Source organism: Bufo bufo, chromosome 5 (genome assembly GCF_905171765.1).
Source record: "Bufo bufo chromosome 5, aBufBuf1.1, whole genome shotgun sequence".
NCBI classification, from domain to species: Eukaryota; Metazoa; Chordata; class Amphibia; order Anura; family Bufonidae; genus Bufo; species Bufo bufo.
The window spans coordinates 27,746,326-27,770,783 of NC_053393.1; positions in this window are offsets into that span (position 1 = coordinate 27,746,326).

Sequence of the window (24,458 nt, forward strand, 5' to 3'; positions counted from 1 at the left end):
TATGTTACTGTGGCTAGAAAGAGTCCCTGTGGGTTTTAAAATTCGCCTGCCTATTGAAGTCTATGGCGATTCGCCCGGATCGCCCGTTTGCCAACATTTGCAGAAATTCGCGTTCGCCGTTCGCGAACGGAAAATTTTATGTTCGCGACATCACTACTCAGCACATCAGGCTGTAGCTACTTTTGCAAGAGGTTACATAAGTTATAATAATCTCATGGGCTCAGCTGGCTTAAACCCCCACTGATGCACCCACTGGGCCCGGACCAACACATTCACCCTCAGTCTTGCCAGAATCTCACCCTTGACTCTCTGGTAGTTGGCCGCTTGAACGTCCGGCAAGTCGAAAAAATACACCCGCTGGGAATCGGATGTCAGGAACGGAGCGACAACCTCGGCAAACTGATCTCGGGGTAGATTCTCCTTGTGGCCACCTTCTCATACATCGACAGGTAGGTTTCGATGTCACCTGAGCGTATCATCTTGGGGATCGCCTCACGGACCGCTTTCCGGACCTCATGGACACTCTGGGACATTCCTACCGTCTGTAAAGCCATCACATGTTGTAACAGCAGCTGGTTTGTTTCCTGATGGTGTTGGTTAGCCTCCACGAGAGCTTTCATTACAGCCTCCATTCTGTCACGTGACACAGGTTTAAATTTAGCTGGTTTAATCCAGGACATCCAGCCACACACGAAAACATAAATATTTTGGTGTTTGCGCCAGCCTCACGGCGTGTGGCCGTATCCTCTACCAATTTTGAGGATTTGCTCTGGTGGCAGGGTAAGTGGACGCAGTACAGAGGCAAAACAAGTTTGTAAGTCAAAATGTAAGTGTTTATTCACACAAAAGGCAAAAGAAAAATGACTTATTACAGTCTTGGTGTTAATTTACACAATGAAAATCCATAGAACAGACACGTTTATCCCCGTCAGTTCACAGCAGGCTTTAGGGGGCCTGTTTCCCAGCGTCCAGCCCTCATGTGGCTCTCAGCCCTCTAGTATGGCACCATGCTTCAGATCCCAAAACAGAGACTCAGATTCTGAGCCCAGCTGTCTATTTAAAGGACAGCCAGGTGCTGCCAAAACCCGGATCGGCACTTAAACTCCGGTCCGGTATTTCATCTCACCTGGCTGTGGCTGGAAATCAGCCCAGACACCCATGTTGGGAGGAAAATATCTGCCTTCCCAAACAAAACCCCTTGCTATCTCACACAGCACAGATGTGACAATGCACTGCAGGGACCGTTTATAGGAAAAATATAGATAAATTATGGAAAAAATATAATTTTTTTCGCTAATATTTTTCCCAATATCTGGGCCTGACACACACACGCTATTGCAGCACAGATGTGACAATTTACTGCAGGGACCGTTTATTGGAAAATTATGGATAAATTATGGAAAAAATATAATTGTTTTCAATGATATTCTTCCTATCTCTGTCCCTGACAAACAGAAGGTATTGCTGAACAGATGTCACAAGTCACTGCAGACACCCTCTACAGAATAATTTGCAAGATTAAATTGCTGCCACCACACACTTTAGTCCTTAAAAGGACTTTTGGGTCTTTGAAACGTTCTAAAATTGAATAAATTGCGATCGCAAACTCCCTACACTATATGTCCCTTCCTAAGCGCAGCTCTCCCTGACTCGCAATGAGCCGAACCCGAGTCATCGGGTGCTATATAGCGCCCGATGACGCGTTCTGGCCTGCCAATTACTGTAATGCCAGCAGCAACATGGCTACTAGCTTTACAGTGATGGAGGTACTTACCTGCACGTTTATTGGCTGCATAGCGTGCGGGGAGGAGACTCGAGCATAGCGATGCTCGAGCCGGACAGGGATTTGGCCGAGCATGCTCGATCAACACTAGAAATAATGATTTATTTTGAGTCCCTGCTTGTATTGAAACATCTACAACGGGTTGCTGCATAATTCCTTATAAAATGTAAGTGTCAACATGTCTGGAAGGTATCCTTGATCCTGGCAAGGGCTGATACCTCCTGCTGGGGGGTTTTCCTACAGGATTTAGCTTGCCTCCAAACTGGCTGATTGAGGTGTGACCTTCTCCACCTGGGGCCTCCTTAAAGCCTGGACCCCTGGGGCTTTCTTCCTTGCCAGCTCACAATCAGATGGCTTGGGGGTGGGAACTTATTTTGCATGTACACTGATGAACATGCCAAAAGGTGAATCGAATGACAATCAGGGATGCCAGTAAATATTAATCAATATTCCTCACAAATACATTTTACACATATGTAGCTTAAGGCTGACATGTCAGCCTGCATTTGTGGGAGGGGCGTAGGCGCGCTTAAAAGAAGGCACGCCCTCTCCTCATTTGCGTGCATTTTCGGTGCCTTCCCGCCACGAACGTTACGCCCCTTGCAACAGCACCGCTCGACAGGTAAGTAAGTCCCGTCATGGTGCCTCCGGTCCTCCGTCTTCCGCACTTGACGGCCGGGTAAGTTCTCTTATATCCACTGCCGTCACTCACCCTCCACGCCGCGGCGCTCCATTCCAGGCGTCTCCCTTACGACCGACCTCCGCTTCCGGCGCAGAACACAGGGGGGTTCACGTGGGACGCCAGGCATGAGGTCCGCCGCAGCGTCCTTGTTGCCCAGCAACGACGTTAGTGTCATCCGCCTGCACCCGCTAGGCACGACTGCCTCCCAGGCTCCGGGGTGTGCCGCATCCAGTTGCTGTCACATGGTTGGCTCGTGGCCGGCTGTCCCTCTGGCTCAGCCCCGGTCTGCACGGCGTCTCTGTTACCCAGCAACGCCGTGGGGGTCCTCCCCCCTGCGGTCACATGATCCGGCTGCCCGGGCTCTCTCTCCCTGGTTCCGGTCTGCGTTCCTGTCGCATCGCCGGTACTTCCCTTGCCCTGCACACCCGCTGGGGGCGGGGGGTGCCGGTGGTGCAGTGGGTGGGGGGGCGCGGCTCCACGGGAATGTTCGGGCAGGATGCGAGTCACGTGATGGGCTCCCATTCTCGGGTCCGGGCGCGGCAGCGGCTTGCTCTCATTCCTGGTCCGTCCTTGTCACCCAGGGGATGGGTCCGTCCTGAGCCGGGGCCGCGCCGGGGGTGCCGCTTCCACTCCACCGCAGCTGCTGGCCGGCGGTTGTTAGTTCATAAAAAAAAAAACACATTTAAATCATGAACTGCACCCTAGTCCCAGGCTCCGCAGAGGTCATGCACAAACACCAGGAATGTCAGACAGTATCTGTCTTCCTAGTCCCAGTACCATTCTCCTCCCTAGACACAAATCAAATTTTTAAGTCACGTACATATATGTCAAGTCATTTGCGGGCGCGTTCTGGTCTGCATATTCTCCCCCTCACGTCAACAATTGTTTTGCAGACTCCGGGTGCAGCATCACTCTAGCGACGCTCGTCAGCCAGGTTGCTCTCATTGGTGCCGTCTGATCCAACCATCGCTCTTCCACTTCGCCAAGTCCACGGATATTTCCGGTAACTGCTGCTCTTCCCACACACTCGCCGTGTTTTAGTCCACGCTGCAATGCAACTTCCAAACCTTCTTGTCACCCGCGTCAGGGTCACTTCATAGTCACCGGGTGGTCTCCAGTCACGGCTCAGGTTACGTCCTGTCCATGTCACCATGTTTGCTTCACTTTCATGTCGGTCAATAGAACGCTGTGGCTGTTACGTGTCAGGCCTAGGTATCGATGGTCGATTCTCGCCTCTTGCCATCCACGGCCTGTTTCGCCCAGGCTTTCGCTCCTTCTTCCTCATTGGCCTGACACTTTCAGCCTGTCACGCTCCAGGCTTACGTTCACGTCCCACCATGTCGGGTGCCTGCCACGGTTCAGGCTCACGTTTTTGTTCAAATGTATCATCTGTCGCCTGTCACGTTGGGGCTCACGTCATCTCTCATCTGTTGCCAGTCACGCTTCAAGCGGCTCACATATTGCAATGTATCATCTGTTGCCTGTTACGTTTCAGGTTTACTTTTTTACTTATCATTTGTTGCCGGTTACGTTTCAGGCTTACGTTTTCACTTATCTGTTGCCTGTTATGTTTCAGGCTTACGTTTATAACATACCATGGTTGTTGCCTGTTGCGCTTCAGGCTTACGTTTCTAATATATCATGACTGTTGCCTGTTACGTTTCAGGCTTACGTTTCTACTGTACCATGACTGTTGCCTGTTACGTTTCAGGCTTATGTTTTTTCTTATCTGTTGCCTGTTACGTTTCAGGCTTACGTTGCTAACATACCAGGATTGTTGCCTGTTGCGCTTCAGGCTTACGTTTCTAATATATCATGACTGTTGCCTGTTACGTTTCAGGCTTACGTTTCTACTGTACCATGACTGTTGCCTGTTACGTTTCAGGCTTACGTTTCTATTTTATCATCTGTTGCCCGTTACGCTTCGGGCTTACGTTCATAGCATTTCATCCGTTACCTGTTACATATCAGGTTCACGCTGATAATTACTATTTCTGTCGCCTGTCACGTTTTTTCAGACTCGATACATATTCTTTTCCTACGGTACGATATAGCACTTTATGACCACATATGGGGTGTTTCTGTAAACTTAAGAATCAGGGTAACAAATATTAAGGTTTATTTTGCTGTTAACGCATGCTGAATTGCAGGAGAAATGGATCTAAATGGAAAAATCTGCAAAAAAAAGTGAAATTCACCTCCATTTTCCATGAATTCTGGTAGAACACTTAAAGGGTTAACGTTTGTAAAATTAGTTTTGAATACTTTGAGGGGTGTAGTTTCTAAAATGGGGTCATTTATGGGTGGTTTCTATTATATAAGCCTCACAAAGTGACTTTAGACATGAACTGGTCCTTAAAAAGTGGGTTTTGGAAATGTTCTGAAAAATTTTAAATTTTGCTTCTAAACTTCTAAGCCTTCTAACATCCCAAAAAAATAAAATAACATTTATAAAATGATGCAAACATGAAGTAGACATATGGTAAAAGTAAAGTATTAGGGCTCTTTCACACTTGCGTTCTTGTCTTCCGGCATAGAGTTCCGTCGTCGGGGCTCTATGCCGGAAGAATCCTGATCAGGATTATCCTAATGCATTCTGAATGGAGAGTAATCCGTTCAGGATGCATCAGGATGTCTTCAGTTCCGGAACGGAACGTTTTTTGGCCGGAGAAAATACCGCAGCATGCTGCGCTTTTTGCTCCGGCCAAAAATCCGGAACACTTGCCGCAAGGCCGGATCCGGAATTAATGCCCATTGAAAGGCATTGATCCGGATCCGGCCTTAAGCTAAACGTCGTTTCGGCGCATTGCCGGAGCCGACATTTAGCTTTTTCAGAGTAATTACCATGGCTGCCGGGACGCTAAAGTCCTGGCAGCCATGGTAAAGTGTTGTGGGGAGCGGGGGAGCAGTGTACTTACCGTCCGTGCGGCTCCCCGGGCGCTCCAGAGTGACGTCAGGGCGCCCCAAGCGCATGGATCATGTGATCACATGGATCACGTCATCCATGCGCATGGGGCGCTCTGACGTCATTCTGGAGCGCCCGGGGAGCCGCACGGACTGTAAGTATACCGCTCCCCCGCTCCCCGCTCCTACTATGGCAACCAGGACTTTAATAGCGTCCTGGGTGCCATAGTAACACTGAAAGCATTTGGAAGACGGTTCCGTCTTCAAATGCTTTCAGTACACTTGCGTTTTTCCGGATCCGGCGTGTAATTCCGGCAAGTGGAGTACACGCCGGATCCGGACAACGCAAGTGTGAAAGAGGCCTTAGCTATTTTGTAAGTTACCACTGTCTGTCAGAGAACCAGAGAAATTCAAATTTAGAAAATTGCGAATTCTTCCAAATTTTCGGTAAATTTTGGCATTTTTTATAAATAAAGGTGAAACATATTGACTCATATTTACCACTAACATGAAGTACAATATGTCACGAGAAAACAATCTCAGAATCGCTTATATAAGTAAAATCGTTCCAGAGTTATTACCACATAAAGTGAAACATGTCAGATTTGCAAAATGCGGCTTGGTCCTTATGGTGAAAACTAGCTTGGTCTTGAAGGGGTTAAACTTTTCCAACTCTTGGCTCTTAGGTTTCTGAGTGGAAAGAATGAATCTCCCACACATATAATGGGGAAGATCTTGCTATAATTGGTGTTAAGTTACATAAGACATCTTCACAACAAGTGGCTACTTTTGTGCTAAACAAGGAGGAAGAAATTGTAAGCTTTCTCTAAGGTTATAGGTTAAAATAATATGGAAATAAGACATTTCAATAATTTCTCATATTTTTTTATAATTTTTTTATTTAATTTTTTTTCAACAGTGGTTTAAAGTCTACTTTGGAAAAGTGAGACCAAAGTTGCTACACAAACACTCGCCAAAGGAAAGATTCTTCCTATCGACCTCTGGAAAAGAGATCTATAATGTTTTCAATGACATCTTGCGGTACCACAAGAAGTAAGATTCAAAAAAGTCACTTATCTATTTCGAGGTATAAATATAGTGCCATAACTTATGTGTTTACCATCTCCTTTTTAATCCTAGATTCAAACTTCCCAACATCTCTAGCCAGCTTGTCAGCAGGGTTTGTGAAACCTGGACCATTCCTAATTATTCTGGCTCAGAAAACAATATGTCCAGCCATGGACTATATTTTATACACTACATTTAATAAAAGATACACACAGTGTTTTAATGTTGTTTATGTCTTATATGCTTTCTAAGATTGCATATTAATGGTCATTTAAGTTTTATTGCAGAGAAAAAAACACCCTCATTGGCAGCGATGTCAACGAGGTCCTGGAGGCTTCTATAGTCCGGTTATGGGCTATATTTTACACACTACATTTTATACAAATGCACACAGTGTTTTATTGTTGTTCATGGACTACCTCCTATCCTGGGAACCCATCTGTTTAGGAAGTGCATGAAGCATAGCAGCGATGATGAGATCAAGACAACCCTGACATAGGCCAAAATAAAGTTGGTTAATGATGTATCAAGGTGCTTGCTATGAGGATCGCTGAGCTGTTATAAGACAAAAATGCACAGAAAACATGATTGGGTTCCTAAGGAAAGGCAGATTCTCCATCTTTATCTATATTTTTTTACTAGCAAAAGGACCCGGCTTCACACATGTATATTTCATCTATTTCATTTAATGTTTCTGTGTGTCGTTAAAAGATATCGACAGTATCCCCCTTAACAGTGACCTCTACAGCACCCCACCCCACTGTCTGATGAGCTGTGTATCTAATCCTATCCTGTGTGATACTGCCTGCTGAGCTGTGTATCTAATCCAATCCTATGTGATACTGTCTGCTGAGCTGTGTATCTAATCCTGTCCTGTGTGATACTGCCAGCTGAGCTGTGTATCTAATCATATCCTGTGTGATACTGCCAGCTGAGCTGTGTATCTAATCATATCCTGTGTGATACTTCCTACTGAGCTGTGTATCTAATCCAATCCTGTGTGATACTTCCTGCTGAGCTATGTATCTAATCCTATCCTGTGTGATACTTCCTGCTGAGCTGTGTATCTAATACTGATATGTCATATGACTGAATATATAAGGACCTGCGAACTGCTAGCTCTAGGCTACTTTTTAGCATTTGCATCAAAACTTCTAGAATACAAAGGAATAGCACATTCCATAGCTTTGGCATCAGACAATTTGCATAGCAATAGACGACCTTAGCAACCAAACTTTATTTAATTAGTGACACTGGAGCCAGTTTTGACACCTTGGCACCACAAACTACATGAAATGTACAATTAGTATTGCAACCTATATTTTTCTATATGAATACAGCTTGCATTGCTTGTATATAGAGTAATATTAAATGCATCTTATTTTGCACAGTATTATTATATGCTTCTTAGTTTTAGGTACCAGGGATTGACAACGTCGTTGAATATACCTCCGCAATGTTGCATTCTTTAGATACGGCAAAGACATCCTTTTTAAGTGTTTCAAAGCTGTCCAAGGTGGATACCTATATTGAAATACAAAAATTGTATACCATTCTTTATTTATATCTATATATGTTTTTATTTTGGGTTACTTTTTAGTATAGTTTACTCTCTCTCTCTCTCTCTCTATATATATATATATATATATTATATATATTATATTTTTTTGTGTATATATATATAGAGAGAGAGAGAGAGAATTTTTTTTTTTAGGTTAAGTTTATTTGTAGGCGTTAGCCCCTCCTACTCATTGCAAATTTTCACACCTTCAAATTCTGGATTGTTCTTATTGGTCACGGTATCTTAGCTTTCTGTATAAAAGGGCAGTTCTGAGTTCAGTTTAACAGACTGGTTTTGGAAATTCACTGAAGCTCTACTCTCTTATCAGATCAGATATCCAGTGTTTTATTTCTACAGGATCTCTGAGGATTTGCTCAGTTTTCTCCCTCTATTTCTTTTCTGTATATTCTTCATACTGTGTAATTTGTTTGCTGTTAACCCAATTGCTTTTTTTAAAGCTGTGTTAATTTTTCTACTTTATATTTTATAGAATATCTTGTAGAAGCTCACATTTTAAGATGGAATCCAAAGTGTAAGTATTATTATAATATATTATTTGGTGTTAAATTGCTTATGTCGCAATGTCTAAATTCTCTTCCATAATGTACATTTTAATAATATATATATATATTTTTTTTTTTGAACAGGAACAATAGAACCCCAATGACCTGCCCCATTTGCTTCAAGATAGACAACATCTTGGCGACCCATCTGCGTAGGAAGTGCATGAAGCATGGCAGCGATGAAGAGATCAAAGAAACCCTGGCGGAGGCCAAAATAAACTTGTCCAATATAGCATCAAAGGGACTTGCTATAAATTACAACGAGGTTGCTGCACTGTTTTGTAACGGAAAATGCATATGCAACATGATTGGGTTCCTGAAGAATCGTGGCTTTTTAATTTATAACAGTCCTGCTGTGCAAAGGTTTGTATTATTGTATAATCTATTATAATAATAAAATGTATTTTTATTTGGTTTCTATAAAGTTTTAATTTTGTCTTTCCACTTGAAAATAGTCAACTTGAAAGTTGTGAAAATAAGGAAGTTAGGATCTTACAGAAAAATATTGATTGCATGAGGAAAGAAATTGGGACACAGACAGAACCAGAGATGGCCGTTTGTCAGCCTAAGAGGTAATGGATATGTGTCTCTCAGAATATATATATTGTTAAATATATATTACATGTTTCTATATATGTGATATTAAACTCTATCTCATTGTCTTATAGTTTTGAAGACCCTGCACCACAACAAATACAGGCTATGATCAATAAATTGGATACAAAAAAAGAGAGAGAACTACAAATCATATATGAACAAAATAGCCAAGAAAGTCAACATCAAGGCAGGAAAGGAGTAGAGCCAGAAGACCAAGAAGAGCAAGACCAAGGAGAGCAACAAGAGCAAGACCAAGAAGAGCAAGACCAAGGAGAGCAAGAAGAGCAAGACCAAGGAGATCAAGAAGACCAAGAAGAGCAAAAGGAAGAAGAAGAAAATGGAGCAACAGAAACAGCGACAGTCAAGCCAAAAATTACATGGAAAAACCCACTGAGGAAGAAGATGACCGAAGCGGGAATGTACAAAAGGCATTCCCTGGAAAGAAAACCAATTTCTGATTTTGCTACATATCTCTCAAAGACCTTAGGGGTTGAGAGGTATAAACAAGAGGTGGAAAATGTTGCACGTTTCCTATATTATATGGATAACGAGAAGCCGTCTCTGAAGTTCTTGTTTAATATTCAGAAGACAAATGAATATTTTGCCAAGCTACTGGATATCGGAAATTCTCATCAAACTGTCTTTAATTACATGAAGAATTTGAAGAGGTTTATGTCCTTTCTGATGGATGCAACAGACCTATTGAAAAAAGACAAGGAGGCTTATAACATCTCTGGTATCTATTTGTGTCAGCTTAGGGTCTTCCAGAAAAGACTAAGCAAAGGAATATTTAAAGAAAAGATCTCAAAGAAGTAGGTGTTAAAACATGAATAAATATTATTCATTTAAAAAATTACACACTTCTACAAACTTCACTTTCTTATATTATGCATTTATCAAATGTTCATTACTTTCTTTCCACAGAGAAAAATGTTTGGCCGAGGATATGCGAAAACCGACTGAACTGGAATCCATCCTTAGTATTGCAGAATCCGCTTTCAAATCTGCTTTAAATAAGGCAGAAAATGAAGATGAACTGTCAGAAAATGAAAACTTAACTATTCTGAATTATCTGGAGTGTCTTATTGTTTTGAGGAAGCTGCAGCGACCTGGAGTGGTGCAGAATATGACAGTAAGTAGCCATATTTTCTATATTGCTGCCTTTCTATGAAATATATACGCTTATCTTTCCACTTCAATCTCAGACTTTGTTTATTTGGTAGGTAGATGAATGGAAAAGAAGAAATCCTCATCGTGGAACTCATGTGGGCATACTGGTGCATGAACATAAAACGGCTGCCAATCAATTTGCTGTTCTAGTATTGACTGTAGAAGAGGAAAAGGTAAATATCCTATAATATACAATCTGAGATCTGTCTGTCTTTCAATGCATCTCTATTTGATCTGTTATTGATCTAACTTATTGGAATTTTCTTCTTTTTTTTCTATTTAGTGGTTTGATATCTATTTTAACAAAGTCAGACCTGCATTTCTACAAGGGAAGAATAAAATAAAGAGCTTTTTTATCTCCTCTTCTGGTCAAAAGATTTACAATGTATCAAACGATATCTCAAGATTTCACTGCAAGTAAGTTTTTTTTGTTTTGTGTTTTTTTATATATTAGCACTGATCGATTTCTGTTCTACAGGCTGAACATGTACAAACTGAATATTATGTTAATATTTCTTTCTATGTTTTATAGATTTGGATTGCAAACAGTGACCAGTCAAATGGTCAGAAGGAATGCAGAAACGTTTGTGTCCTCAAAATACAGAGAGAGCAACGAGATAAATATATTTTCAAAATATCTTTCAAATTCTAATATCATGGCTGAACGTGCCTATCGGCAAAAGATTATGGATGACATGGTGAAAGCATCAGAGATGCTAATGCTATACTGCCAAGAGAGCGAAGATAATCCTACCACCTCCAAGTAAGTAGTTTGACAGTAATATCTTTACATTATTTCACCTTTACAAAACTTACGTTTGTCTATTTTATTATCACCTTTATTAAAATCTGTGTCTCTTCTTCAGAACTAAAGTAGTGGAAAAACCTGCAACCTTGCCTGTTATAAGATCAAAAGCGGACGAGTTTGAAAAATTTATTGAAAAGTATCCTCTCAGTGTGGAGAAGGACGCACCCCCTCAAAAAATATGCCTTGCTGAGTCTGCTGTCCATGGGCAACATTTATATAACAGGTGGAGGAAATCGCAGAACAGGATGCGAGTGCACTATACAATCGGTAAGATTAACATAACCCTAATGCAACAGTTTGCCTCAGGAGTTGGCCATAGCAGGAACAGTGTATAGCCTCCTTCACATCAAAGACTTAATACATTCTTTGATTTATTCTTGACAGAATTGCTTCAAGATCATCGGCCAAGTGAAAAGGAGGTGAGGAAATGCATTGGACTGCAGCTATGGAAGAACAACCTACCAAGGATCAAAGACATTTTAGAGCAATGGAAGAAGAAGTGATTTCAGTGGAAGCAATGACATATTTTTGTTTTTATTTGCTGTGGTTTGGCATGATGGGGTTTGATAAATAAATATAATTTCATTATTTTTTGGAACTATGATAATGGGGTTTGTTTGGGGATTGAGATGATGGGGTTTGTTCAATAAATGCACTTTCATAATTTTTTGGTGTCTTGGATAATGAGATTTGATCAATAAATATATTCTTCTATTTTATTGAACACTTTGTGTCTGGAAGTTTATTAGGGTACATTTAGTATAATGGGTTTTGGTTAGGGTCAGCAATGGGGGTTTTCTATTATTTTTTTACAGACCTCACAAGGAGACCGACCATTGGTTACACACATAACCTCATAATACACACCTTAGCTGCTGCAGAACCTCATAAAACACACCTCAGCAGCTTCAGGTCATAATACACACCTTAACCACAGCAGGTCATAATACACACCCTAGCTGCTGCAGAACCTCAGAATAATCAGCTCATCTGCTGCAGAACCTCCTAATACACAGCCCAGTTTCTGCAGGCCTAAATACACACCTCAACCACTGCAGGTCATAATACATACCCCAGCTACTGCAGAATATCATAATAATACACACCTTAGCTGCTGTGGAACCTCCTAATACACACCTTAGCTGCTGCAGAACCTCCTAATACACACCTTAGCTGCTGCAGAACCTCATAATTCTTACCTCCGCTGCTGCAGAGCCTCCATATATCAACTTCTATATCAACTTCCACAAAATAGTGATAGAGGTTTTCCATATACCTGCGTCCACATAATTACTGTTTGAGGGTGATATACCTGCTTCAACTAACAACTGATTGAGGCCTGCTATAAATCAGCTTCCACAAAATAGTGATTGTGGGGTTTGATATACCTGCTTTCACAAAATACTGATTAAGGGGTGTGATATACCTACTTCTACAGAATACTGATTAAGGGGTTCTATATACCTGCTGTGCTGAATTTCCGTGTAGATTCTGGGTAGCCTCATAGCTTTCCACCAGGTCGACCATCTCGAGACCATTACCTGGAGAGACCTGGCCGATCCATTGCTGGAGAGGGGTTGGCAAAGCCCTCCAGAACATATCAGCCAACAGACGGTCCAGCATAGCAGTGGGGCTCAGCACGTCAGGCTGTAGCCACTTTTGCAAGAGGTTAAGTAAGTTATAATAATCTCACGGGCTCAGCTGGCTTAAACCCCCACTGATGCACCCGCTGGGCCCAGGCCAACACATTCACCCTCAGTCTTGCCAGAATCTCACCCTTGACTTTTTGGTAGTTGGCCGCTTGATTGTCCGGCAAGTCGAAATACACCTGCTGGGAATCGGATGTCAGGAACGGAGCGACGACCTCAGCCCACTGATCTTGGGGTAGATTCTCCCTTGTGGCCACCTTCTCGTACATCGCCAGGTAGGTTTCAACGTCATCTGAGTGTGTCATCTTAGGGATCGCCGCACGGACTGCTTTCGGGACCTCATGAAGTCTCTGGGACGCTCCTGCCGTCTGTAAAGCCATCACGTGTTGTAACAGTAGCTGGTTTGTTTCCTGCTGGTGTTGGTTAGCCTCCACGAGACCTTTTATTACAGCCTCCATTCTGTCACGTGAGACAGGTTTAAATTTAGCTGGTTAAATCCAGGATATCCAGTCACACCCGAAAACAAAAATATTTCGGCGTTTACGCCAGCCTTACTGAGTGTGCACGTATCCTCCACCAATTTTCACCACTCACTACTGTCAGACACCACTCACTACTGTCAGACCTGCCCCTCTAAACCGGGCCTCTGCATTGGAGAGTGCTTTCAAGTTTATCACACCTCCACTGATATCCATTAAGTCCATTTCACTAATTTCTTAAATAATCCATAGCAAGACATTTTCAGTTGAGCATTTTTCCATTTGGCAATCCAATAATAGCTCCCCCCAAAAAATAAAAAAATAAAAAATAAATAAAACTTAAAAAATTCCCATTATACCCCTAGATGAATACATTGAAAGGTGTCATTTTATTAAATGAGGCAATTCTTCAATTTCCTTTTATGTTCTGGCACCCCTAGAGCCTTGATTTTGCGTTTTTCACTGTTGGGGTGAGTGTCTTCAAATGCGACATGGTTCCTGAAAATTATTCCAGCAAAATCTGCCTTCCAAAAGCCACACCGTGTTCCTCCCATTCTGAGCCCCGCTGTGTGCTCATACAGCACTTTACAACCACATATGGGGTGTTAACGTACTCAGAAGAGAATGGGTAAAAGATTATGGGGTGCATTTTCTCCTGATACACCTTGTTAAAATGACAAATTTGGGCCTAAAGCGAGATATTCTTGTAAAATATGAAATTTTTCATTTTCACTGCCAAGTCTTTCTAAATTCCATGAAACGACTATTGGGCCAAAGTGCTCAGTGCACCCCTTGAAAAATTCCTTGGGGGGTGTATTTTCCATAATGGGGTCACTTTGGGGGTTCTTTCATTGTTGGGGTGCCTCAGGGTGTCTTCAAATGCTACATGGTGCTTGAAAATTATTCCAGCGAAATCTGCCTTCCAAAAGCCACACAGTGTTCCTCTCATTCTGAGCCCCGCTGTGCCCCCATATAGCACTTCATGACCACATATGTGGAGTTTCTGTAAACTTAAGAATCAGGGTAACAAATATTAAGGTTTATTTTGCTGTTAACCCATGCTGAATTGCAGGAGAAATTGATCTAAATGGAAAAATCTGCAAAACAAAGTGAAATTCACCTCCATTTTCCATGAATTCTGGTAGAACACTTAAAGGGTTAACAACGTTTGTAAAATTAGTTTTGAATACCTTGAGGGGTGTAGTTTCTAAAATGGGGTCATTTTTGGGTGGTTTCTATTATATAAGCCTCACAAAGTGACTTCAGACATGAACTGGCCCTTAAAAAAGTGAGTTTTGGAAATGTTCTGAAAAATTAAAAATTTTGCTTCTAAACTTCTAAGCCTTCTAACATCCCCAAAAAATATAATAACATTTATAAAATGATGCAAACATGAAGTAGACATATGGTAAAAGTAAAGTAATAATTATTTTGTAAGTTACCACTGTCTGTCAGAGAACCAGAGAAATTCAAATTTAGAAAATTGCGAATTTTTCCAAATTTTCTGTAAATTTTGGCATTTTTTATAAATAAAGGTGAAACATATTGACTCATATTTTCCACTAACATGAAGTACAATATGTCACGAGAAAACAATCTCAGAATCGCTTATATAAGTAAAAGAGTTCCAGAGTAGGGATGAGCGAACCCGAACTGTATAGTTCGGGTTCGTTCCGAATTTTGGGGTGTCCGTGACACGGACCCGAACCCGAACATTTTCGTAAAAGTCCGGGTTCGGTGTTCGGCGCTTTCTTGGCGCTTTTTGAAAGGCTGCAAAGCAGCCAATCAAGAAGCGTCATAATACTTGCCCCAAGAGGCCATCAAAGCCATGCCTACTACTGGCATGGCTGTGATTGGCCATTGCAGCATGTGACCCAGCCTCTATATAAGCTTGGGTCACGTAGCGCCGCACGTCACTCTGCTCTGATCAGTATAGGGAGAGGATGCAGCTGCTGCTGTTAGGGCGAGATTAGGCAGGGATTTATTTACTGAAGTGATCGATATACAGTACAGCTGTGTATCATACAACCTCCGCTATTCAATTGCTCACTGTTTTAAGGCTGCCCAGAGCGTTTTTCAGTCACTTTTTTCTGGGGTGATCGGCGGCCATTTTGTGTCTTGTGGTGCGCCAGCACAAGCTGCCACCAAGTCCATTTTTAACCATCAATAGTGTGTTTTTTTTTTTTGCTATATCCTACATCAGGGGCTTGGCTGTGCTTGCTATTTTATTGAGGGGTAAAATACAATTGCCAAAATAGCAGTACCCTAAATCTGGTGTTTCAGCTGTGGCTAGCCAATTGCAATACTGTCTGCTGTCTGCCGAAGCACAGTTTTTGTTATGGGTTGAATACAATTCCCAACTTAGCAATTCCCTAAATTAGTGGTTTCTGCTCTATCAGGCCAAGGTTAAATCTATCCATAAATATATTAGATTGAAGGTGCAGATAGGGTCATCCTCAATAACTTCACACGCTACCGTGCATTTCCAAGTCTAATTCTGTCCGTAAAAGGGATATCTGTCATCCAGCGCCTAAATACCAGGCCTACAATTTATATTCAGCTAAATCTGTTGTTACTGCTGTGCCTGTATTAGTGTAATACGGTACCTAAATAGATAGCCATATAGTGTTAGGTGCCTGTAAAAAAAGGCCTGAATTTGAATTCAATACATTGGGCCAAATAATTTTTTTCTTATTGTGGTGAACGGTAACAATGAGGAAAACATCTAGTAAGGGACGCGGACGCGGACATGGTCGTGGTGGTGTTAGTGGACCCTCTGGTGCTGGGAGAGGACGTGGCCGTTCTGCCACAGCCACACGTCCTAGTGAACCAACTACCTCAGGTCCCGGTAGCCACCAGAATTTACAGCGATATTTGGTGGGGCCCAATGCCGTTCTTAGGATGGTAAGGCCTGAGCAGGTACAGGCATTAGTCAATTGGGTGGCCGACAGTGGATCCAGCACGTTCACATTATCTCGCACCCAGTCTTCTGCAGAAAGAGTACAGATGGCGCATGAAAACCAAGCCCATCAGTCTGTCACATCACCCCCATGCATATCAGGGAAACTGTCTGAGCCTCAAGTTATGCTGCAGTCTCTTATGCTGTTTGAAGACTCTGCTGGCAGGGTTTCCCAAGGGCATCCATCTAGCCCTTCCCCAGGGGTGGAAGAGATAGAATGCACAGCCACTTATGTTTCCTGATGAGGACATGGGAATACCACCTCAGCACGTCTCTGATGATGACGAAACACAAGTGCCAACTGCTGCGTCTTTCTGCAGTGTGCAGACTGAACAGGAGGCCAGGGAGGAAGACTGGGTGTAAAGACGATGCAGGGGACGATGAGGTCTGGGTGCCGGGGCCTAAATATCTGACAATGGCCTGTCCCAGTGGTGGGTGACGTTAAGGCCTCTTTCACACGGCCGTTTTTTTTTTCCCGTTTACTGGCTGTTTTTTGCGGTCCGTATACGGTCCGTATACGGAACCATTGATTTCAATGGGTCCGCAAAAAAAACGGAATGTACTCCGTATGCATTCCGTTTCCGTTTTTCCGTTTTTCCGTTCCGTTTTAACATAGAACATGTCCTATATTTGGCCGCAAATCACGTTCCGTGGCTCCATTAAAGTCTATGGGTCCGCAAAAAAACGGAATGCATACGGAAGTGCATCCGTATGTCTTCCGTATCCGTTCCGTTTTTTGCGGATCCATCTATTGAAAATGTTATGCCCAGCCCAATTTTTTCTATGAAATTACTGTATACTGTATTTGCCATACGGAAAAACGGAACGGAAAAACGGAACGGAAACGGAAACACAACGGAAACAAAAAACGGAACAACGGATCCGTTTAAAACGGACCGCAAAACACTGAAAAAGACATACGGTCGTGTGCAATAGGCCTAAGCCTGATTCTCTGCTATGACATGAAGCCTGATTCTCTGCCATGAGACCTCTCTCCAATTGATATTAGTTAATTAAAATTTATTTAATTTAAATTTTAATTAATTTCCCTATCCACATTTGTTTGCAGGGGATTTACCTACATTTTTGCTGCCTTTTGCAGCCCTCTAGCCCTTTTCTGGGCTATTTTACAGCATTTTTAGTGCCGAAAAGTTCGCGTCCCCATTGACTTCAATGGGGTTCGGGGCGAAGTTCGGGTCGAGTTCGGATCCCGAACCTGAACATTTCCGGGAAGTTCGGCCGAACTTCTCGACCCCGAACATCCAGGTGTTCGCTCAACTCTATTCCAGAGTTATTACCACAAAAGTGAAACATGTCAGATTTGCAAAATGTGGCTTGGTCCTTATGGTGAAAACTAGCTTAATCTTGAAGGGGTTAAACTTTTCCAACTCTTGGCTCAACTCGTGGAAAGAATGAATCTCCCACACATATAATGGGGAAGATCTTGCTATAATTGGTGTTAAGTAATTTAAGGATGACATGTCAGCCTGCATTTGTGGGAGGGGCGTAGGCGCGCTTAAAAGGAGGCATGCCCTTTCCTCATTTGCGTGCGTTTTCGGTGCCTTCCCGCCACGAACGTTACGCCCCTTGCAACAGCGCCGCTCGACAGGTAAGTAAGTCCCGTCATGGTACCTCCGGTCCTCCTTCTTCCGCACTTGACGGCCGGGTAAGTTCTATTACATCCACTGCCGTCACTCACCCTCCACGCCGCATCCATTCCAGGCGTCTCCCTTACGACGACCTCCGCTTCCTGCGCAGAACACAGGGGGGTCACGTGGGACTCCGGGCATGAGGTCCGCCGCAGCGTCCTTGTTGCCCGGCAACGACGTTAGTGTCCTCCTCCTGCACCCACAAGGCACGACTGCCTCCCAGGCTCCGGGGTGCGCCGCCTCCGGTTGCTGTCCCATTGTTGTCTCGTGGCCGGCTGTCCCTCTGGCTCGGCCCCGATCTGCACGGCGTCTCTGTTACCCGGCAACGCCGTTGGTGTCCTCCCCCTGCGGTCACATGATCCGGCTGCCCAGGCTCTCTCTCCCTGGTTCCGGACTGCGCTCCTGTCGCATCACCGGTACTTCACTTGCCCTGCACACCCGGTGGGGGTTGGGTGGTGCCGGTGGTGCGGTGGGGGGGGGGGGGGGGGGGCGCGGCTCCACGGGAATGTTCGGGCTCGCCGGCAGGGGAGAGTGCCAAAAACAAACAAACAATCGTATTCCACCCAAACAGCATTAAACTACTAGCCCTCAACACCCCGCACGGTAGCAATCCACGCTACCCTCCGTATCAGGTCCAACACTATAAACTAATTCATGCAACAAACATGTCCGCGGGCCATACATCAGGCTTCTAGTTGAAACGGGTCATCACAAGCCCACCAAAAAATTTCCGTTTTAATCGCAGGGTCATTCAAGGATCACTGGGTCATGGTTCCATAAATGGCGCAGTCCCTGGACATCAACGTGCCCCCCCCCCCTCACGATACTGATTATTTTGCAGACCCTGGGTACTCTGCTGTCCTAGCCACATACCGTCAGACCAACGCCTATTCCACTCATCTGCGGACGCTTCGGTAAATATTTCTTTTCAGTCACCATGTCTGTCACCAAGCACGCTGCAGGTCGCTTCAATGTCATGCCACATGTTCATTGCCGTTTTTTCGTTACGTTCACATATGTCATATCATATTGTTCTCCTGTCACGCTTCATCTGTTACCTGTAACGTTTCAGGCGTACGTTCTATGTTGTCATATGTCGCCTGTTACGTTTCAGGCTCGCGTCTCTAATATACCATGACTGTTGCCTGTTACGTTTCAGGCTTACGTTTTTAACATACCATGTCTGTTGCTTGTTGCGTTTCAGGCTTACGTTTCTAATATACCATGACTGTTGCCTGTTGCGCTTCAGGCTTACGTTTTTAATATATCATGACTGTTGCCTGTTACGTTTCAGGCTTACGTTTCTAATTTTACCATGATTGTTGCCTGTTACACTTCAGGCTTGCGTTTCTAATATATCATCTGTTGCCCGTTACGCTTCGGGCTTACATTTCTAATATATCATGACTGTTGCCTGTTACGTTCAGGCTTACGTTTCTAATTTATCATCTGTTGCCCGTTACGCTTCGGGCTTACGTTCATAGCATTTCATCTGTTACCTGTTACGTGTCAGGTTCACGCTGATAATTACCATTTCTGTCACCTGTCACGTTTTTTCAGACTTGAATCCATATTTTTTTCCTACAGTACGATTCCAGGTTTGATGTTCAATTGTTATGTTTTTTAAACTCCCTGTCGGAAGCCATGTCCTTGTAGCTCTTACATAATTTCACGCCTTAGTCGGGCAAGGTCCTCCACAGTAGCGCCCGTTTTACAGCACTAGGCACTCGCCCACCAGTTTTTCCTTTTACCACCGTTCACGGCTCGGGTGTCGCCTTCGTAATAGCAGGGCCTCCAGCTCAGCTATTACTTTTTTGTTTTTTCACCTCACAGCTGCAGTATGTCGCATATTTCAAACATCGAGGAAGCCCTATCAATTCCTGAAACACCCGCATCCGAGCGGCCCAGCTCCTCATCACTAAGAAGTTGGACCATTGTGAAATTAATTGCGGAACTCAACAGGAGAGGGATCCAACACCCTGATTCCGCCCGGAAAGCAGAATTATATAGACTGCTCATGGCTGAACCAGCAGCCCCGGACTTGGAGCAAGTCTCCATGTCCACTTTGCAAGTGTCTCTGACACAGTTACATGCCATGATGAACACCATTGCCTCCTCAGTCTCGGACGTGCAGTCCAGACTCCTGGCCGTCGAGTCCCACCAGGGGCTGGCATCCGACCGTTCCGCTTCACCTTTGCCTGTAGCCTCCACTTCAGGGCTCGTTCCCCCAGGTAGGGTCCTTTGCGCACCTGAGGTAGCTCCATCGCACTTCATCCCCAGCAACATCAAAAAGGATATTTTAGAGGGCAAGGACGTCAATCTGGCGTCCATCCTGATAGCTACCCACGACACGGTAGAGAGCAAAACCATAGCTTGCGGCGACATGTCCATCGTCCTCAAAGCTAGGGATCCCCGTCTAAACAAGAAATTAACCATCACAGAGTTCGTCCTCGCGTTGAGTTTATTCAGGGATGTCATCTGCTCTGTCCATCCTGAGAGGCGGGAGAAGTTAGACACGTACCTTTTCAGGGTCACGGACTTGGGCCACAAGTACGGTGGGCAGGCATTCTACGATTATCATCGCTCTTTTTCAGCCAAAGCCGCCGCCGCACTGGTCCAGTTCCAGCATATCACAAACTGGGCTGCAATGGACATGGAGCTATTTTGCTGGCACTTTGCAGGGCTCAAGGCCCCGGCATGTGCCTCTTGCCAATCAATTGCCCACTCCGCAGATTGGTGCCCCAATGCAGGTCCCTCCACGTCCCAGGGCAGATCCCTTCCCAGCAGCTCCGGGTCCCTTCAGCGGTCTGGCCCAGCCACGGACAAACTAGGGCGGGCGATAGTTTTCCTGGGCAACAGCCAGGTTTGTAATAATTTCAATCAAAATGCTTGTTATTACAACAAATGTAGGGCCCTTCACGTTTGTGCAGTCTGTTTCAGGGCTCACCCCCAGATGGCATGTCCTCAAAGGTCCAGGCCATCCTGACTAAGCGGGGTCAATGTGGTTCTGCTAGAATCCCTGCTGCAGAATCATTATAACCCACAGTTCGTGCAGTTCCTGGTCTCCGGGTTCACCACAGTTTTCCACACACGCCTGGTAGCTCTCCCACAAGCTTCTTGGGAGGGGCCCAATCTGCTGTCGGCAACCAGGGATCCCGAGCCGGTGGGGACTCTGATCAGGTCAGAATTAGAGAAGGGGTTCCTCATCTGCCCCTTTTCCTTCGTGCCATTTGATCTTTGGAGGATAAACCCCATTGGTATTGTGTCCAAGCAGTTTACCAATAAAAAACGTCTCATTTATGACTTGTCTGCGCCTCATGGCTCCAGCACACCCAGTCTGAACTCCTTAGTGCCCTCCGAGGAGTTTTCCATGAGTTACGCCACCATAGATGAGGCCATCCAGCTGATTCTTCAGGTCGGGTCGGGGGGCATGGTTGGCCAAAGCGGACATCGCCGATGCCTTTAAATTGCTGCCCATTCATCCACAGCTTTGGAGGTTCTATGGCATCAGGTGGCAAGACCAGTATTTCTTTGCCAATCGCCTAACGTTCGGGTCCAAGAGCAGCCCCTGGCTGTTCGACCAGTTCGCCCAGGCATTGCATTGGATCCTGGTCAACCACTTCCCTCTGGTCATCCATTACTTGGATGACTTTCTTCTAATCGAAAGCCCAGACTGCCAGCCGAGCAAGCTTCAGGCTCTGCTTTAACTGTTTGCCCAACTCAATGTCCCAGTGGCACCCTCAAAAACAGAAGGCCCCGCGACGGTAATCACCTTCCTGGGCATAATCCTGGACACAGGGAAGATGGAGGCCAGGTTGCCAGCTGAGAAGTTAGCAAAGATCAAGGAGGCCATCTCAAAGGCAGCAGGTAGCAGGACGTGCGCCAAGGTTGAGTTGCAGTCCCTGCTAGGCATGCTCAATTTTGCCACCAGAGTCATGCCCCAGGGCAGGGCCTTCATGTCCAGACTCCTTCAGCTACTCCCCTCAGCCCCCGAGCAAGACAGCCTCATCACTCTGGAATTTCAAGCCATGGCCGATCTGGCCATGTGGAAGGACTTCATGGCCTCTTGGAATGGAGTCTCTTTGTTCGTACCTCAGCTGGGACCAGCATCCACCTTGGTTTTTTCGGACGCCGCCGCCTCCGGAGGTTTCGCGGCGATCTGTGGAAACCAGTGGTTTGCGGGCCCCTGGCCAGCGGAGGTGTCATCAGCCAGAGCCGCGTTAAAATCGTCCCCCTTGTTGGAATTCTATCCAATTGTAGCGGCGGCCCAGGTTTGGGACAGCCTGTGGGCCAACTCTTCCGTGGCATTCGTCACTGACAATCAGACAGTGGTGGACATAATCACCAAGGGCAGATCACAGTCACCCCAGATCATGTCTTTTGTCCGCAGGCTGGTCTGGCTTTCGCTGGAATACAACTTCCATGTGGCATGCAGGCACATTCAAGGAGTTCATAATGTGGCCGCAGACGCCTTGTCCCGCTTTAATTTTAAAACTTTCTTTCAGGTCATGCCAGAGGCAGACCGTGTGGGGCTACCTCCTCCGATGTATCAAAATCTGGTGATGGATTAAACCTTTTCATTGATTCAGCAAAGTCTTTGATGCAGAAGTCTTTATCTTATAACACTGCCAGGAACTACAGGACCGCCTGGAACACCTTCAACAGGTTCATGGGCCTACATCCGAGACAAGACACTGACAAGACCACTTACATCACAGCTTTCATAGCCTACTGTCATATTGATCTCAAACTATCCTTTAATACCATTAAATTGTATTTGGCCGGAGTCCAACATTTCTCCATGTTGGAAGACCCCGAAAGTAGGTCGGTTTTTCTGTCCCAAGCAGTCAGGGCAACACTCAGGGGTGTTCAGAAAAGTGGTCACACAGCCATCCCGAGCAGGCAGCCTGTGTCAGGGGAATTATTTAGAAAGCTTTCAACCTCCCTAGATGGTCTTCCTTTTGGGCTCCTTTCCAGCACGGTCATCAAGGCTGCAATGTACCTTAGTTTCTACGGGTTCTTAAGACCCGGGGAATTCACCCGCAGTTTAGCCAGGTCCAAGGGTTTAACCAGGGGTCAGCTGTTATGGCACGACGACCATTTCTCCTTACACCTCCTCACTTCCAAAATCACGCAAGTGGGTCCACCAGTGGAGGTGAAGTTCTACCAGTCTGCCAACGCTTTGTGCCCGGTCCAGGTACTCAGGAGTTTGCTGGCAGCTCTGGGGGATGCCTCCCCGGACAGCATGTTGCTCCCGTTCCAGGCCTTGGCCCTCACGACCACGCAGTTCATCTCGCACGTTCGCACCCTGTCATCGGGCTTGGGTTTCGACCCCAAGGCCATTTCGGGGCACTCCTTCCGTATTGGAGCAGCATCCGCGGCTTCAAAGCATAACGTCCCTTGCCTCGTCATCCGTAAAATGGGTCGCTGGCGCTCCTCTTGCTTCACACGCTACATACCGAACCCTCAAGCCGAAATATCCCAGACGTTTCACAGTTTGGTATTGTAATTGGCTCGCTGCAATAAAGGTTTTTCTCTCCCTACTCGTGTGTGTTTTTGCCCACTTTTAGTCCTACCCACGGCATGGCTAAGGGCACCCCTCCAGCCATATTAGTTAGGCAGGTAGTTTCTCTCTGTTAGGTCCCGGCACTTCGTGGCTCCAGCTCTCTGCCGTAGCCATGACCACATATAATTTAAGGCTGACATGTCAGCCTGCATTTGTGGGAGCGGCGTAGGCGCGCTTAAAAGGAGGCACGCCCTCTCCTCATTTGCGTGCGTTTTCGGTGCCCCACCCTCCCTCCCCTTTTTCTTTTCATACTCCTCAGAGTATGCCCCCTTTTAGGCCTTCCCACGCACCCCTCCAGCCATATTAGTTAGGCAGGTAGTTTCTCTCTGTTAGGTCCCGGCACTTCGTGGCGCCAGCTTTCTGCCGTAGCCATGACCACAAGTTACATAAGACATCTTCACAACAAGTGGCTACTTTTGTGCTAAACAAGGAGGAAGAAATTGTAAGCTTTCTCTAAGGTTATAGGTTAAAATAATATGGAAATAAGACATTTCAATAATTTCTCTTTTTTTTTATAATTTTTTTATTTAATTTTTTTCAACAGTGGTTTAAAGTCTACTTTGGAAAAGTGAGACCAAAGTTGCTACACAAACACTCGCCAAAGGAAAGATTCTTCCTATCGACCTCTGGAAAAGAGATCTATAATGTTTCCAATGACATCTTGCGGTACCACAAGAAGTAAGATTCAAAAAAGTCACTTATCTATTTCGAGGACTAAATATAGTGCCATAACTTATGTGTTTACCATCTCCTTTTTAATCCTAGATTCAAACTTCCCAACATCTCTAGCCAGCTTGTCAGCAGGGTTTGTGAAACCTGGACCATTCCTAATTATTCTGGCTCAGAAAACAATATGTGCAGCCATGGACTATATTTTATACACTACATTTTATAAAAGATACACACAGTGTTTTAATGTTGTTTATGTCTTATATGCTTTCTAAGATTGCATATTAATGGTCATTTAAGTTTTATTGCAGAGAAAAAAACACCCTCATTGCCAGCGATGTCAACGAGGTC